Source organism: Pleurodeles waltl, chromosome 9, assembly GCF_031143425.1.
Source record: "Pleurodeles waltl isolate 20211129_DDA chromosome 9, aPleWal1.hap1.20221129, whole genome shotgun sequence".
In the NCBI taxonomy this organism is placed as follows: domain Eukaryota; kingdom Metazoa; phylum Chordata; class Amphibia; order Caudata; family Salamandridae; genus Pleurodeles; species Pleurodeles waltl.
In genome coordinates, this window is record NC_090448.1 from 297,291,800 (window position 1) to 297,305,601 (window position 13,802).

The 13,802-nt window shown below is 43.7% G+C and overlaps 1 long non-coding RNA gene across 1 annotated transcript in view; it reads right to left on the reverse strand.

The window, feature by feature from the left end:
• Positions 1–13,802, reverse strand: part of LOC138258609 (uncharacterized) — a 338,986-nt gene that overhangs the window by 147,533 nt on the left and 177,651 nt on the right. The window contains exon 4 of the long non-coding RNA XR_011198452.1: positions 9,609–9,650. This is a non-coding gene — a long non-coding RNA (uncharacterized lncRNA). The remainder of the gene's footprint in view (positions 1–9,608; positions 9,651–13,802) is intronic.

Below are 13,802 nucleotides of genomic sequence, written 5' to 3' on the forward strand. Positions count from 1 at the left end.
GTTGAGTGAATAATTTCCCGAACACAGATTCCCGCACAGAGTGATGTGATCCTGCTCCTCGTGAAGTCGTTGGTATTTCCATGCCTTACTCTTCCAGTTACTGCATTGGATTCTGCTGATCATTGGCTGATGCAGCTGTATGTTGGCCATGGAAGCTTTAACTTTGAGACCTTCTAAAGAATGCTGTTGGAAAGTTTATTTAGAGTGAACACATGGGCACAGGTAATTAAAATAGTGCCTCACTTGTTTTGGGAGTACAGGAGAGTGTATTCCTTTTTTTTCCAGGAGCATTAAGATTCACAGAGGGTTTGTGAAATGCCACCATTTCAGAAGGCAGGACTTCTTTTCGGAGTATCACAGTACCAGCAACCAGTAGAGCAAACCCAGTGTTTTGTTTAAAACGATGAGTTGATAAGAAAACATATTTTGGAATGTAGTTTGAAAGTATGGCATATTTAGGAACAAAAGAGACATAAATATGCATTTTGTTGTCAACGTAATTATTTTTTACACTGAGAAAGATTTACACTACCGGCTTTTGATTTATGTCTTGCTCGCAATGGGTGTGGAGGGACTTCTGTTCAGAGTACCACAATACCAAAAACAAATAATGTGCACCCTGCATTTTTTTTAAAAAGTCAAATTTTATCGGAAACCCAATTGTTTTAACTAGTTTGCCAGAGGGCATGATGTACCCAGGGTATGCTGGTCCCACCCATACCAACTTCTCAGGGTGTGCAGATAATCGAGGAACTTTATGGGTCAATGCAAAGGTTTGATTGGTTCCTGTGCACCTATTAACCCAATTCAAATGGGTATTGGGTATCAGGAACAGTTCACTGGACTCCTTGTAATTGCACAGTCCTGCAGCAAAGGGGACTGTGCGTTTTTTTTGCTGTGCTTTAGTTTTTTGGGGGATACTAACCTTTTTTTTTCTAAAATGGTCCCTGGGCAATAAAATCTTGACAGAAATCCATTATGAAAGAAGCAACAACAATAAGAAGAAGAAATGGAAGTTGTTGAGACGGAGGTGTTCCAGATTGACAGATGAATTAATTTTATGGAAATTATTCAACATTCTATCTGGTGAAAAGAATACCTTCTAAATATGTAACTTACATTTTGCGTGAGAAGCATCTAAGTACGGGCAACCAAGGGACCTGCACATTTATAACCACATCGATGCACAAGCATCTTAATACACATCATGACCGTTAGTTCATTGCTGAGAAAATGGAGAGGAAGCGGGACACCCAAGAGGCAAGCATATCTTCTGCAACTACGCCATCCCTGATGTAGACGGATTGCTTGAGGAAATTGTGCAGGAGGGACAGTGTGCCATCAAGACCAGTTATCAAATGATGAGATCGTATTGTTCAGTGTGTGGCAGAGACATTTGTTATGGTGAACAAAACAGTGATGTTCAGCAAATCTACATTAAAGAACACCAGAAGATTTGTAAAAAGTAATACACTTTTCTTCAGTTACCCCAGATCTTGATTCACCTTTTGTATTTTTCAAGAAAAACGTGTGTTGTGAAACAAGGACTGTATTTGTATTCCCAAAAAATAAAAAATCACAATAAACTATGCGAGTCCATAAAAAACAAAAAATATATTCTTTTCACTACTAAATATAATTATATACAAATATTAAAATATATGTAGTTTGTTTCGTATGTCCGTGAGTGAGAGTGAGAAAAAGTACAGAAGATGAAGAGAGCACATGAATGAAACAGAGAGTCCGAGTGTGCATGAGAGGATTTGTGAACTTGAGGCAGTTAGTGAAAGGGAGTGAGTGGGTGCCAGAGAGAGAAAGTAAAAGTGTGAGTCACAGAGTGAGTGAAAATGAGGTAGTGAGTTACAGGAAGTAATTGGATGAGTATTAAAGTTAGAAAGAGATTGAGTGAGAGAGTGAGTAAAAGGTAAGAAGGGTGTGAGGGAGACAGATTGCATGAAAGAGTGAACAAAATGAGAAAGTGAATAAAGCAGATTAGGAGGGTGGTGAAGAAAGAATGCGTGTGAAGTAAGTAAGTAAGGGAGTCCTTGGAAAGCAAGGGAGTTAGTGAATGAGATAAGAGGGTGAAATGGGGAAATGAGCGATAGTGAGTGTGTGGGTAAGTACAAAAGTGAGATGGAGAATGAGTGACAAGTATTGAAGGAAAGTGAAGATGAAACTAAAAGATTGTGTGAGTGCGAGGCAAAGAATGACTGAGTGGGCAAGTGAGAAACTTAAGGGCTCATTTACAAGCCCCTTGTACAATCATATTGTTTTTTTTCTGCTATAGCAGTACAAAACAGCCCCCAACTGCGCCACATTTACAAACTGGTGCACTCTCACCACTGCACAAGTTTGTAAATAGTTGCGCCACATTATTCCTACACCAGGTATAATGTATGCAAGGTAGACACTCCCCAGCAGGGAGGACCAAAAAACATGGTGCAGTAAATTCTACAAGATTTCACTGCACCATTCTAGTGTCATCTTTCAAAGCCTGCTAGTCTCTTTTCAATGGGCCTCTCCGAGCTTTGCTGGACTAGCATCAATAATTTTGACACTATTCCAGCAAAGCACCACAACTGTATCAAATATTTTGATGCAATTGTGCTAACAAGCGCCATGGTGCACTGTATTATAAATACTGCGCTACAATGTTGTTGTTAGGGTGCACAGGGTGACTCAAGGAAACTGGTGCATCAGAGCTGATGCGTCAGTTCCTTGTAAATGAGGCCCTTAGTATAAAATTGAGTGACAGTTGGTGAGGAACCAACTTCATCAACTGCCCAAACTGCATGTTCATGAATGCAAACTAACGCAATCCAACTGCCGAAGCTCAACTCCAACAAGATGGAAGTACTGGTCTTCAGCCTCAAGACCTCCACATAGGACTTCACCTGATGGTTGTCAGAGCTAGGACAAACACCCATAGACCACACAAGAAATCTAGGAATCATCCTAAATGACAAGCTCAATATGACGGCTCAAGTCAATGCAGTGGGCACCTCCTGCTTCCACATCCTACGCATGCTGCGAAAGATTTTAAAATGGTTGCTTCAGGACACCAATCAGACTGTCACACAAGCACTCATCACAAGCAGGCTAGACCATGGCAATACTCTCTATGGAGGAATCTCCAAACATTTCCTAACCAGACTCCAGATCATCCAGAATGCCACTGCAAGGCTCTTACTCAGCCTCCCATGCCGCACCCACACCTCAGGAAGCTTTACTGGCTCCTCATTCACAAATGCACACATACAAAGCCCTACACAACAAAGGACAAGAATATCTGAAAAGCTGTATACACTTTCACCAACTCACCAGACACCTATGCGCTGCCTCACTCTCACTTGCACACAATCCCCAAATCAGCAAAAGCAAAGCAGGAGGTCGCTCATCCTCCTACATCACACTCAAGTCCTGGAACGACCTCCCTCAACACATCAGAACTCCTCCTCACTTCTTGAGTTCTGCAAGAAGCTGAATACCTGGTTCTTTGTATAAGCACCATAGGAGCCACACATGCACACAGCTGCACAAGTGCCTGGGTACCTTCTAGGGTGATTGGTCCTCTATACAAAATGACATAACAAATGGTGAATAAAAAATGAATGAGAGTGAGTGAAACACAAAGTGTAAAACAAAGGGATTCATTGAGTGAAAAGGTCTGTGAGTGATACCGAATATGTGAGATGGAGTGAAGGAGTGAGTGTAAAAGTGAGAGAGTTTGAGTGGGAAAGAATGAGTGAAAGCAAAGAATGGTGTAAGGAAGGGAATGCATGAGATGGTAAGCAATTGAGGAAGTTAGCCAAGATGATTAAAAGTAAGGCAGTTAGTGAATGAAAGGTTGAGTGAACGAAAATAAGGGAGTGAATGGAGAGGGCTGTGTGAGTGGGATGGGATGAGTAAGGAGAAGAATAGTAAGAGTGAAATTCGGGGAAGAGAAAGTAAGAAAAGTTGAATAAAGGTGAGTGAGATATCTGTGTATGTGTTCAACTGTATGTATTTATCTGCCTATGTAAACAGAAATAAACCTTTTTTAAAGCTATTAGTAATATATCTTGGAAAGCATGTGTTGTTTTACAGGCTTGGCTCGTGTTTGGGATTTTAGAACCAAGCCGGATGCCAGCTCAGCCATGGCTCAGCAATTTCCTTTAGAGAACGTCTTAGAAGTATTCTAATAACAATCCTTGTAAGCCCATTAAACCACAGATGTCTTCTCCTCCTCTCTGTGAACTAAACGCATAGTTAAATACTATTCTCAAATAAATAGTTGCTGTTGTAAACGAAGACTTTGGTTGACCTTAGCCTAACCTCAATGTCATTATTCAATAGTAAAAGTTTCCTTCCTACGGTGAAGGAGTTTTACCTGATCAGAGCATATGTCTTATTTATAGTCAGGTCAGACGTTCACCAAGTATAGTCTGTTCTTGAGGAAGCTGCAGCCTAAAAATCATTGTTAAATCTTGGTACCAAGTTATGATTTTGAAGCAACCACTGCACAGACTACACATTGCACTGTATGGTGTCTAGCTTTAAAGGAAATAATATAAACAATTTTTCCTATGAGAGATCCGCACTTTAGTAGGTACATCTCACTGTACCTTTAATTATAACCTTACTATGTGTTGTTCTTCCCAGAAAGCAATAATCACACCAAAAGTAAACAATCAGTTTTGTATTTGTACTGAAATCACTGCTTCATTGGAAGACATCATTCCAAAGTTCATACTCACCTCATTTACCGATGTGCTTTGTGGAGGAAACAAATTAGACATAATTACTGGAGCCGCATTATCTATAGAAATGAATATGAAATCTTTGCTAAGTTAATGCATCTCTTCCACCATAAAGTGTTTGTATAGTTAAATATTTGTCAATGGCAAAACAGAAAATGGTCTGACGAGTTTTGTTCTCAAATTGACAAATCCCATAAACAAAGTGATATCTTCAGGACTGTGTCAAGAAACGAAACGTTATAGAAAGAATTAAACTCTGCCAATGGCAGTTGTTTGTACTGCATTCCAGACCTTCATTTTCACCCACTTTGCCACTTTAGACCCTGGACATAGGTAGCTTGCATGATAACGCTATAGAATGGGGGTGAAGCTAGGCAGCAGATGCTGTGGGAGTTCCATGGTACCTCAAGAAAGGGCTGTGATGGGTTCTGCTTGATTACTGCAGTACCCACGGCACAAATTATTTTTAAAGTTTTGCCCCTGGTGGTTCTCTCTGCGTCCCCCCACAAGATGCCTTAATTTAGTGGTGCCCTAAAGTAATTATAACTCGTGGAGTTACTATACTTAATAACAAGAATCATACCCTATGGATGCACTAATCCACTCCTCTGGGCTCCGTACATCTGCACAACATAATCACATATTGCAAATTGAATGTCCCTTGGATCCTGGACCAGGCCAGGTTCTAGCAGGTGGGCCAGGTAGGCCAGGCCCACCCAAACACGACCTTTGCCCCACCCAGTTCACAGAAGTGGCCATGGAGAACGCACCTGTGAGATGCTTCCTCAATGAGGACAGCAAGCCCTGTCATGTTTTTTCACATTGTTTACATTCATTATTAGTTAGGGTTGCCACATTTCCAAAAGTAAAATACCGGCCATATTCTGTAGTTTCAAAAGTGTGCAAAGGCCTGGCCATGATTCTAAATAAATGTAGGAATAAAAACCAATGTTTTCATTTGTAACATGATTTGCCTCTCTTTATTTACTTTATTTGCCCGGAATCTTAGCAGCTTTAGAATACAATTAGAAGTGTTTTCTCTTTGTATTTGCTGTTTGACGTATGTATAGGTAAGGGCTAAAAATATCGACTTTTGATGATTTTTGTTATTTGTTCAGCCCTGGGACATTACAATATCGTTGGTGCCAGAAGAAAAGATGCCGGGTGGCAACGCTTGTCAGGAATCATACTTTAAAGATGTACTAAAAAGGGGAAAAATGCAAGCCTTTCGTGATTTTTTCTGTGTTTGTACAGGCTGAGACATTAAAATATTCATGTTAGAAGAAAATGGCCATGTGGCAATACTAGTTCATGTCTGAGGCAAGCTGCTTTTGGGCAGCCTGTACTTGGGGAGTGGGGTCAGGGTGTTACCTGCCAATGATGTAGCAGGTGCAATGTCAATTATGTCTGCTTCTGTATGAGTGTTGTGAGAGTATTTATCAAGAACTTGTACCACTGCAAAGACACACAAAGTGACACAAACTGGTGCATATTCTTGCAAAACGATTTGCTTTCCGGTGCAAAAGTATTTTTACATTGGGAAATAGTTTTAAAGTAGCACAAATAATCCTTTGTGCTGCTTTTCGCTACTTTGCATCATGTGAGCATGACTCAGGCGCTATATGGGTGTCCTCACTCTGGTGTTTTCAATGCAAATTCCTGTCTACTAAAAATGTTAGACAGGGTTTTGCACCAAAAATAACATTTTTTTGAGACAGGTGTTAAGTTGTAGGAATGTTTTCATTTGTTGTAACTTTTAACATGCTGCATGTGTGCAAATCCAATGTGTAAAAAGTTTAAAAAATTTGTCTAAGCACAGTATTTAACTGTCAAGTACAAAACGTATGCTAGACATCATGCACAGACTTTTGCACCATGGTGCAAAAGTATGGGTGCATGGTGGTAGGCAGCCGGTTTGTGTACCAGTGCTGGAGAAAAGAGCATCAATCCCATATCTTAGTAGATGGGGCTCTACAATTATCTCTTCCCTTAGTGTAGAGCAGTATAGCAACTTGTGAATGAGTGAATGTAAGTGAGCATAAGTGAGAATGTGGTGTTATGCATATGTGTGCCCTTGATCCTGGCATACTGAAGGTAATTGTACTCTTAAAGAGACACCCACGGCAAAGTTCTGGCACTGGCATTCTGGAGGCAGCTCTTTGTATGACAAGCAGCTGCTGGAAAATGCTAGCAAACGAGGGCATACTAGACGTAATACTTAGCATACTGGGACATCTATGACAAAACGCTGGAACCAGAATACTGGATACAATCTGTGGCATAGGGGAAAATTGCTGTCGTACTGAAGAAAATTCTTGGCATAGGGGCCCCGTGTGAAATTGCTGGCACATTGAAGGTAATGTTTGGCATAAAGGAGGACAACCATGGCATATAGGAGGGGGCAATTAAGACAAAGTGCTGGCCATGACATACTAAAGGTTTTTGACGTTGGGATCACCCACGGTTTATGGGTGGCACAAATGGCAACATTCTGGCAGTGGCATATTGCATGTCATTTTTGGACTTAAGGGTCACAATGCATATGTGGAGTACCCATGACAATATGCTGTATCTGACACAATGGAGGTACTTTTTGTCGTATGGGGGCATCCAAAGCACATTTTGGAAAAAAAATTGTGAACTCTTGGGAGCATCAGGCTAAAATGGCCTGGCACATCATGAAAGACAAATATTGAATGAGAGCAGAGCCTTTGACTTTTTAGCAAATGTATGTGAAAACCCTGCTTTAAAATGTACTATTCGTCTTATTTAAAAAAAAAAATCATCAGGGTAGCCTGGTGGAACCCTCCCCAAAAGACGTCAAGCTCACTCGCTTCATTCTCTACAATTCAGGGCAAAAATTATGAATCATCACTTTCAAATCACCACCCGCAACTCCAAGAACCTCAGGCAAACAGTGTCGTCATGAGTACTGTTTACTTTTTGCAGCTTCCACTGGCATTGGGATAGTACACCTTAGATTTTGTTAAATTAATATATTCATCAGTGGAATGTGCACTCTTCAGATTGAATAAAAAAACAAAAAAAAAACCTTTTTTTTAAACAATTTGTTGTGCTGTTTCACCATTGTGAATACACGAAAAATTATGTGTCTAAATAAAACCTTCACCTCTGTGCTTTGCATGAGTGAGAGAACCTTGCAAGAGATTTTTAATCAAAATGTATTAATAGTAAATAATAATTTAGGGCAATGTTCAATATATGGTCAACTCTACATCAAGTAATACTTGTGGACATAACTACTATTGTTTTATTTAAATCTATTTTCCTCTTCTTATGCTTTGTCAATACATTTATCATTGTAGCATGCAGTAGGAAAACAGTTTGTAGTGAACAACATGTAGGCTCCAAGTGTTGCTGAATGTTTTGAGGTACTCCATTCTTTATAGATAAACCCTTTGGAGGACTTCCACCCATTTATGGATGGACTTTGACTCCGAAGAGGCAGTTGCATTGCCCCAGCAGCAAGACTCCGCCCACTGTATTACGAGCCGTAATACTGTTTGTCGGAGTCTTGCTGGTGTGGTGGTGCTGGCGGTGCAAAACAGCCAGGACCCATCCCCTCCTGGATGACCAGCTCGCCGGAAAAGTTAAGGTGATCGTCCGAAAGGGGGGGAGTGTTGGGTGCATGTGTGCGGTGTGTGTGTGTATGTGTGTGGATGGGGGTGTATGAGTGTGTGTATGTGTGAGAATGGGGATTTATGAGTGCGTGTATGTGTTCAAATGAAGGTGTATGAGTGTGTGTTCGTGAGCGAGTGAGTGGGGGTGTCTGTGTGCAACTGTGTGGATGAGGGGGGTGCGTTTGTGTGAGTGCAGGTGTGTGAATGGATGTGTACGGGTTGTTTGTGGGTGCATGTATGCAGTGCAGGGGGTGCCTGTGTGTGCGTGTCTGCGTGTGTGAGTGCATGAGTGCGAGTATGCGGAGGGGTGTAGTATGAGTGCGGTATGTGGAGGGGGAGCGGGGTTGTGAATGCGTACGTGTGACGGGCCGGACTGGGCCGGCCCACACAATGCCCCTGCTTGTGCTGGCGCTTCCCCTGTTGACCCGGATGTGTCTCTAGGTCCCACCAATCACGCTGTCCGGCGTCCGCACCCGCGGGAACCTGGACATTTAAATTGCCAGGCATCTCGTTATGGAGGGAGGAAGGCGATCGTGAGGAGAGAAGACGAGAGAAAGCAGATGGAGGAGACGGCAGAGGAGGACGAGGACTGGAGAGCAACCACAGACAGGAGCAGATGACCCAGGGAACTCACTGAGCTATTCGCTCCGCTCGAGTTCGGGAGGAGAGAGAAGACCAGGAAGTCGGCGGTCCCAATCGGGGACGAAGAGAGCAGGCTCCGGGAGCAGAGCGCGACTACCCGCCATGCTTCAGGAGAAGCGTGGCAGAGTCAGGTACATTGAAGTGGCCTGAGCAGGGTTAGGGAGGATGGGAGGGGGATTTTTTTTAAACAAGGGCTGGAGGGCACGTATTATTAAGGATTATCACACAAGGGCTGGAGGGCACGTATAGTTAAGGACAAAGACACGAGGAAGGGTGAGCGGGATAAAAGGAAATGAGTGAGAGAAGTGCAACAAGAACCATGTTATTGAACATAAAGAGATAACGAGGTGCAAGTACTACAGGGACAGTGCAACCAGGAAGCGTAGGAGAAAACCCAGAGATAAGGAACAGAGAAAAAACCCAGAAAAGCCACCCCAGAACAGAAAGGGGAAGGAAAAACAGCATTTGACAGAGAGAGAGAAGGAGAGAGAGATAAAAAGATTAAACCCAAAGACCAGGAAGTGACAACAAGCCGAAAGGGGAAAGACAGAGGAAGGAAGAGAAAACTAAAACCACGAACACTTACCAAGACTATTCTTCTTCTTCCCACATGTGATTCCTGAGAGACCTAAAGGAACCAAAAAGAGAAGAGGAAGAGACCATGAACCCCTGCCTGGAGTAGAGACATGGAGAGAGAAAACAAAACAAGATGTCCATCCATTACAATAGACGGCTATACTCAACCAATAAAATACCACTTACCTGTACATCCGAGGGGTCCTGTGTGATTACTAGCACTAATCCTGCAACAAGTGGTGTCAGAAGTGGGATCAGAGACACGTCATAATAGAGGAGAAAACCACCATGGCAGATGTAATCGCACAGCTGGCGGAGGGACAGCGACACCTGCAGCTAATGTGGGAGCAGCAAATGAAGGAAGCCAGAGAAGAACAAGAGGCCCTACAGACCGCTCTCAAGAGTCAAGCCACAATAATGGCAAACAATCAACTGGTACATGAAACAGCCCTGGGAAAGCTTACAGACACCATAGCACACATGATGGTGCATCCCAATGTACCCAGCAGCGTCTTGCAAAGGTACCAGGAACATGAAGACCCGGATTCCATTTTCACAAACTTTGAAAGAGTAGCAAGCACTGCTAGTTGGCAGGAAGAGAAATGGGGACAGTATATCGCACCCCTACTTACAGGGCACCTACAAGCCACCTATCAGGCTATCAACCCCAGTGGTACTCTTCCCTATAAAGATATCAAGAAAACTATACTAGAACGGGTAGGGCTAGACAGCGAAAGCTACCGGTCCAGATTTCGCCAAACCAAGTGGCAACAACAAGAGAATCCCCGCAACCTCTACTATAGGGTTCAACATGCGGCGGGGAGATGGTTGCATCCAACAGAAAAAACCCGAGAAGAAATGTTCGACATCATAGTCTTGGAACAATATTTGGATGCGTTACCCAGTACCACCCGTAACTGGGCGAGACAACACCCAGGGCTGACCAATGAAACAGCTATTGATCTCGCTTGTGCGTATCACAGGGGCCCTGATTTCAGGGCCAACCCTAGTAGACACCCAGCCCCTTCCCCTGTGCACCCAACTGGAGGGAGAGGGACAACACAAAGACCAGTGTTATTACAGGGACAAGAGCGTACACTATCGAACAATCCCTCTACCCCCACCTATCCAAACACGGGTCCTCAGTGTTACAACTGCTCTGAGTGGGGTCATATAGCACGATATTGCCCACATAAAAAGGATATGGAGGAACCCATGGAGATCGGAGTCGCAAAAGAAAGAGTCTTCTGGGCTGGCGGAGACAAACCTACCTACACTTTCCCTATTGTTCTCAATGGCATGAAGAAGACAGCGCTAATCGATTTCGGGTGTAGCCAGAGCGTAATACGACAGGGGTTGATAGGACACGGACAGGAACTACCCCAGGCACAAGTTTTGATTGCATGTGTACATGGGGATCAAAGATATTACCCGGTAGCTCTAATCCAATTACAGTGGAGAGAAGAGAAAGAAACCCTCAAAGTAGGTGTGCTTCCTCACCTGGAAGAGGACATTATCATCGGAACCGACTATAAGGATTTTCCCACGTTGCTAACAAAAGCAGGTCAGGAGCACACTCTTAAAACCTGGTGGGAGGAAGTTCCCTTCGGAGCAGGCTAGGGAGTAAGTCGAAGCCCAAAGGTACCCCTCAGTAGACGACAAAAAAGGGTATAGCGACAACAGTATGTGCAAAACCACAATACTGTACCCAGTCCTAGCCCGGAAGTAGCAAGCAAAGTGTGTACCGTTTCAGGGGACTTCCGACAGAGTCAACGAGACGACCCCTCATTGAAAAACGCGTGGCAACAAGCCCTGAACCCAGAGGAACATGCAGTAGGTCCAAAATTCCTTACACAAAATCATCTCTTACATAGAATCCTAAATACAGAGGAGGGGCGGCAGAAACAATTGATAGTTCCCAGAAGTCACAGACAGCAGGTCTTGCATCTAGCTCATGGGGACAATGGAGAGGGACATCTCGGAAGGGAAAAAACTGAGGAGGCAGTACTCAGGCGTTTCTATTGGCCTGGAGTTTTCGGGGACATACGTAGGCACTGCTCTCACTGTCCAAAATGTCAATTGTTCAATCCATCTCCACACCAACCCGCTCCGCTCTAGCCCCTGCCAGTCATAAAGACCCCCTTTTCATGTGTAGGCATGGATATTATCCCGTCCAGTAGGGGACGGCAATATGTCTTAGTATTGGTGGACTATGCCACCCGTTATCCAGAAGCTATCCCCCTCCCTAGTATACACACTAAAGTGATTGCACAAGCAATGATTTATTTCTTTTCCAGGGTAGGTTTCCCTAAAGAAATACTAACTGACCAGGGGACCCCTTTTATGTCTAGACTCATGGCAGAAGTAAGCAAAACACTAGGAGTGAAGCAGATCAGAACATCAGTGTACCACCCACAAACAGACGGTCTCGTGGAGAGGTATAATAGGACAATTAAATCCTTACTCAGGAAGAGCATTACCGAAGGAGGTAGAGATTGGGGAAAAAAATTGCCCCTCGTACTTTATGCTATTCGCACACATGTTCAGTCCCTTCTAGGGCACAGCCCCTTGGAGTATTGTTCGGGCGACCTCCTCGAACTCTTCTCGAAATGCTGGCCGAGCAATGGGAAGAGTCCGACGACGAGGTAAAAGACCTCTTGACTTACACTCGGGAGTTGAGGGATACTCTCCATACAGTGTGGGAAAAAGCCCACAACACCTTACGGGAATCACAAGAGAAACAAAAAAAATGGTATTATACTAAAAGAGTGCTCTGTAGTTTAAACGTAGGGGACAAGGCCTTAATTCTCCTTCCCAGTTGTGAAAACAAACTACTGGCCTGGTGGCATGGACCCTACGAAGTTATTGAACAAGTTAATCCCACAACATATAAATTAGCTCTTCCTCATGGCCAAGGTAGAGAACAAATATACCATATAAACCTCTTAAAGAAATGGCAGGAACCAACGGGCGTGCAACCCGTTCGGTATATCACCAATGTGACCACAGATGAAATCCCATATCTATCCTTTCCCACGCAGCATCCTACTGAGGAGTCTTTTCCTCAGACGAATTCCACCCTCACAGATGCCCTTCATGAACAACTAGTACAAGTAATTGAGAAGTACCGTGATATCTTTTCCAAACATCCTGGGCGAACACAGTTAGCAGAACACCCGATACGAACCAAGAATGAGGCTATCTCCCGACAACGCCCATATCGTATCCCAGAAGTAAAAAAACTGTTACAGAGCAGGAGGTCCAATCAATGTTGGAGGCTGGTATTATAGAACCCTCCAACAGCCCCTGGTGTTCTCCAGTGGTGTTGGTACCAAAACCGGATGGGAGTACTCGTTTCTGTGTAGACTATAGACGAGTCAATGAGTTAACGTACTTTGATGCATATCCCATGCCACGCATCGACGAGCTCCTTGAGAGATTAGGTCAAGCCAGATATATGTCCACTCTAGATCTTACAAAAGGGTATTGGCAAATTACGTTGAGAAAAGAGGACATTGAAAAAACTGCATTTGCAGCTCCATTGGGTCTCTATCAGTTCACCGTCCTCCCTTTTGGGCTCCACGGGCCCCTGCCACGTTCCAACGACTTATGGGTAGGGTTTTACGACCCCATCAGCAATACGCGGCTGTATATCTGGATGATATCGTCATATGCAGTAACACCTGGAATGAACACCTAGAACCGTTGAGGGAGGTCTTACAGGCATTACGGGAAGCCCATTTAACCGCAAACCCAGAAAAATGCAAGTTGGGTTACACTAATATCAGATATCTTGGTTATGTCTTAGGAGACGGACTGGTCCGTCCTCAGGTTGAAAAAGTAGATGCCATCAAACAGATACCCGTACCACGAACAAAGAAAGATGTAAGAGCCTTCCTCGCCTTAGTTGGGTCCTACAGGTGGTTTATTCCTCAGTTTTCCACGGTAGCAGAACCACTCACCAATCTGCTCAAGAAGTCTTGTCCCAATACTCTAAACTCCCTCTCCAAAGCTGCACAACGCAGTTTTGAACTTTTGAAATGTGCCCTGACTACGAATCCTGAATTATGCTGTCCAGATTTCCAAAAGCCTTTCCTGTTACAAACTGACGCCTCCGATGTGGGGCTTGGGGCGGTCTTATCCCAAACCCAGGAGGATGGGTCCATACACCCAATACTGTATATTAGTCGAAAGCTCCTCCCGA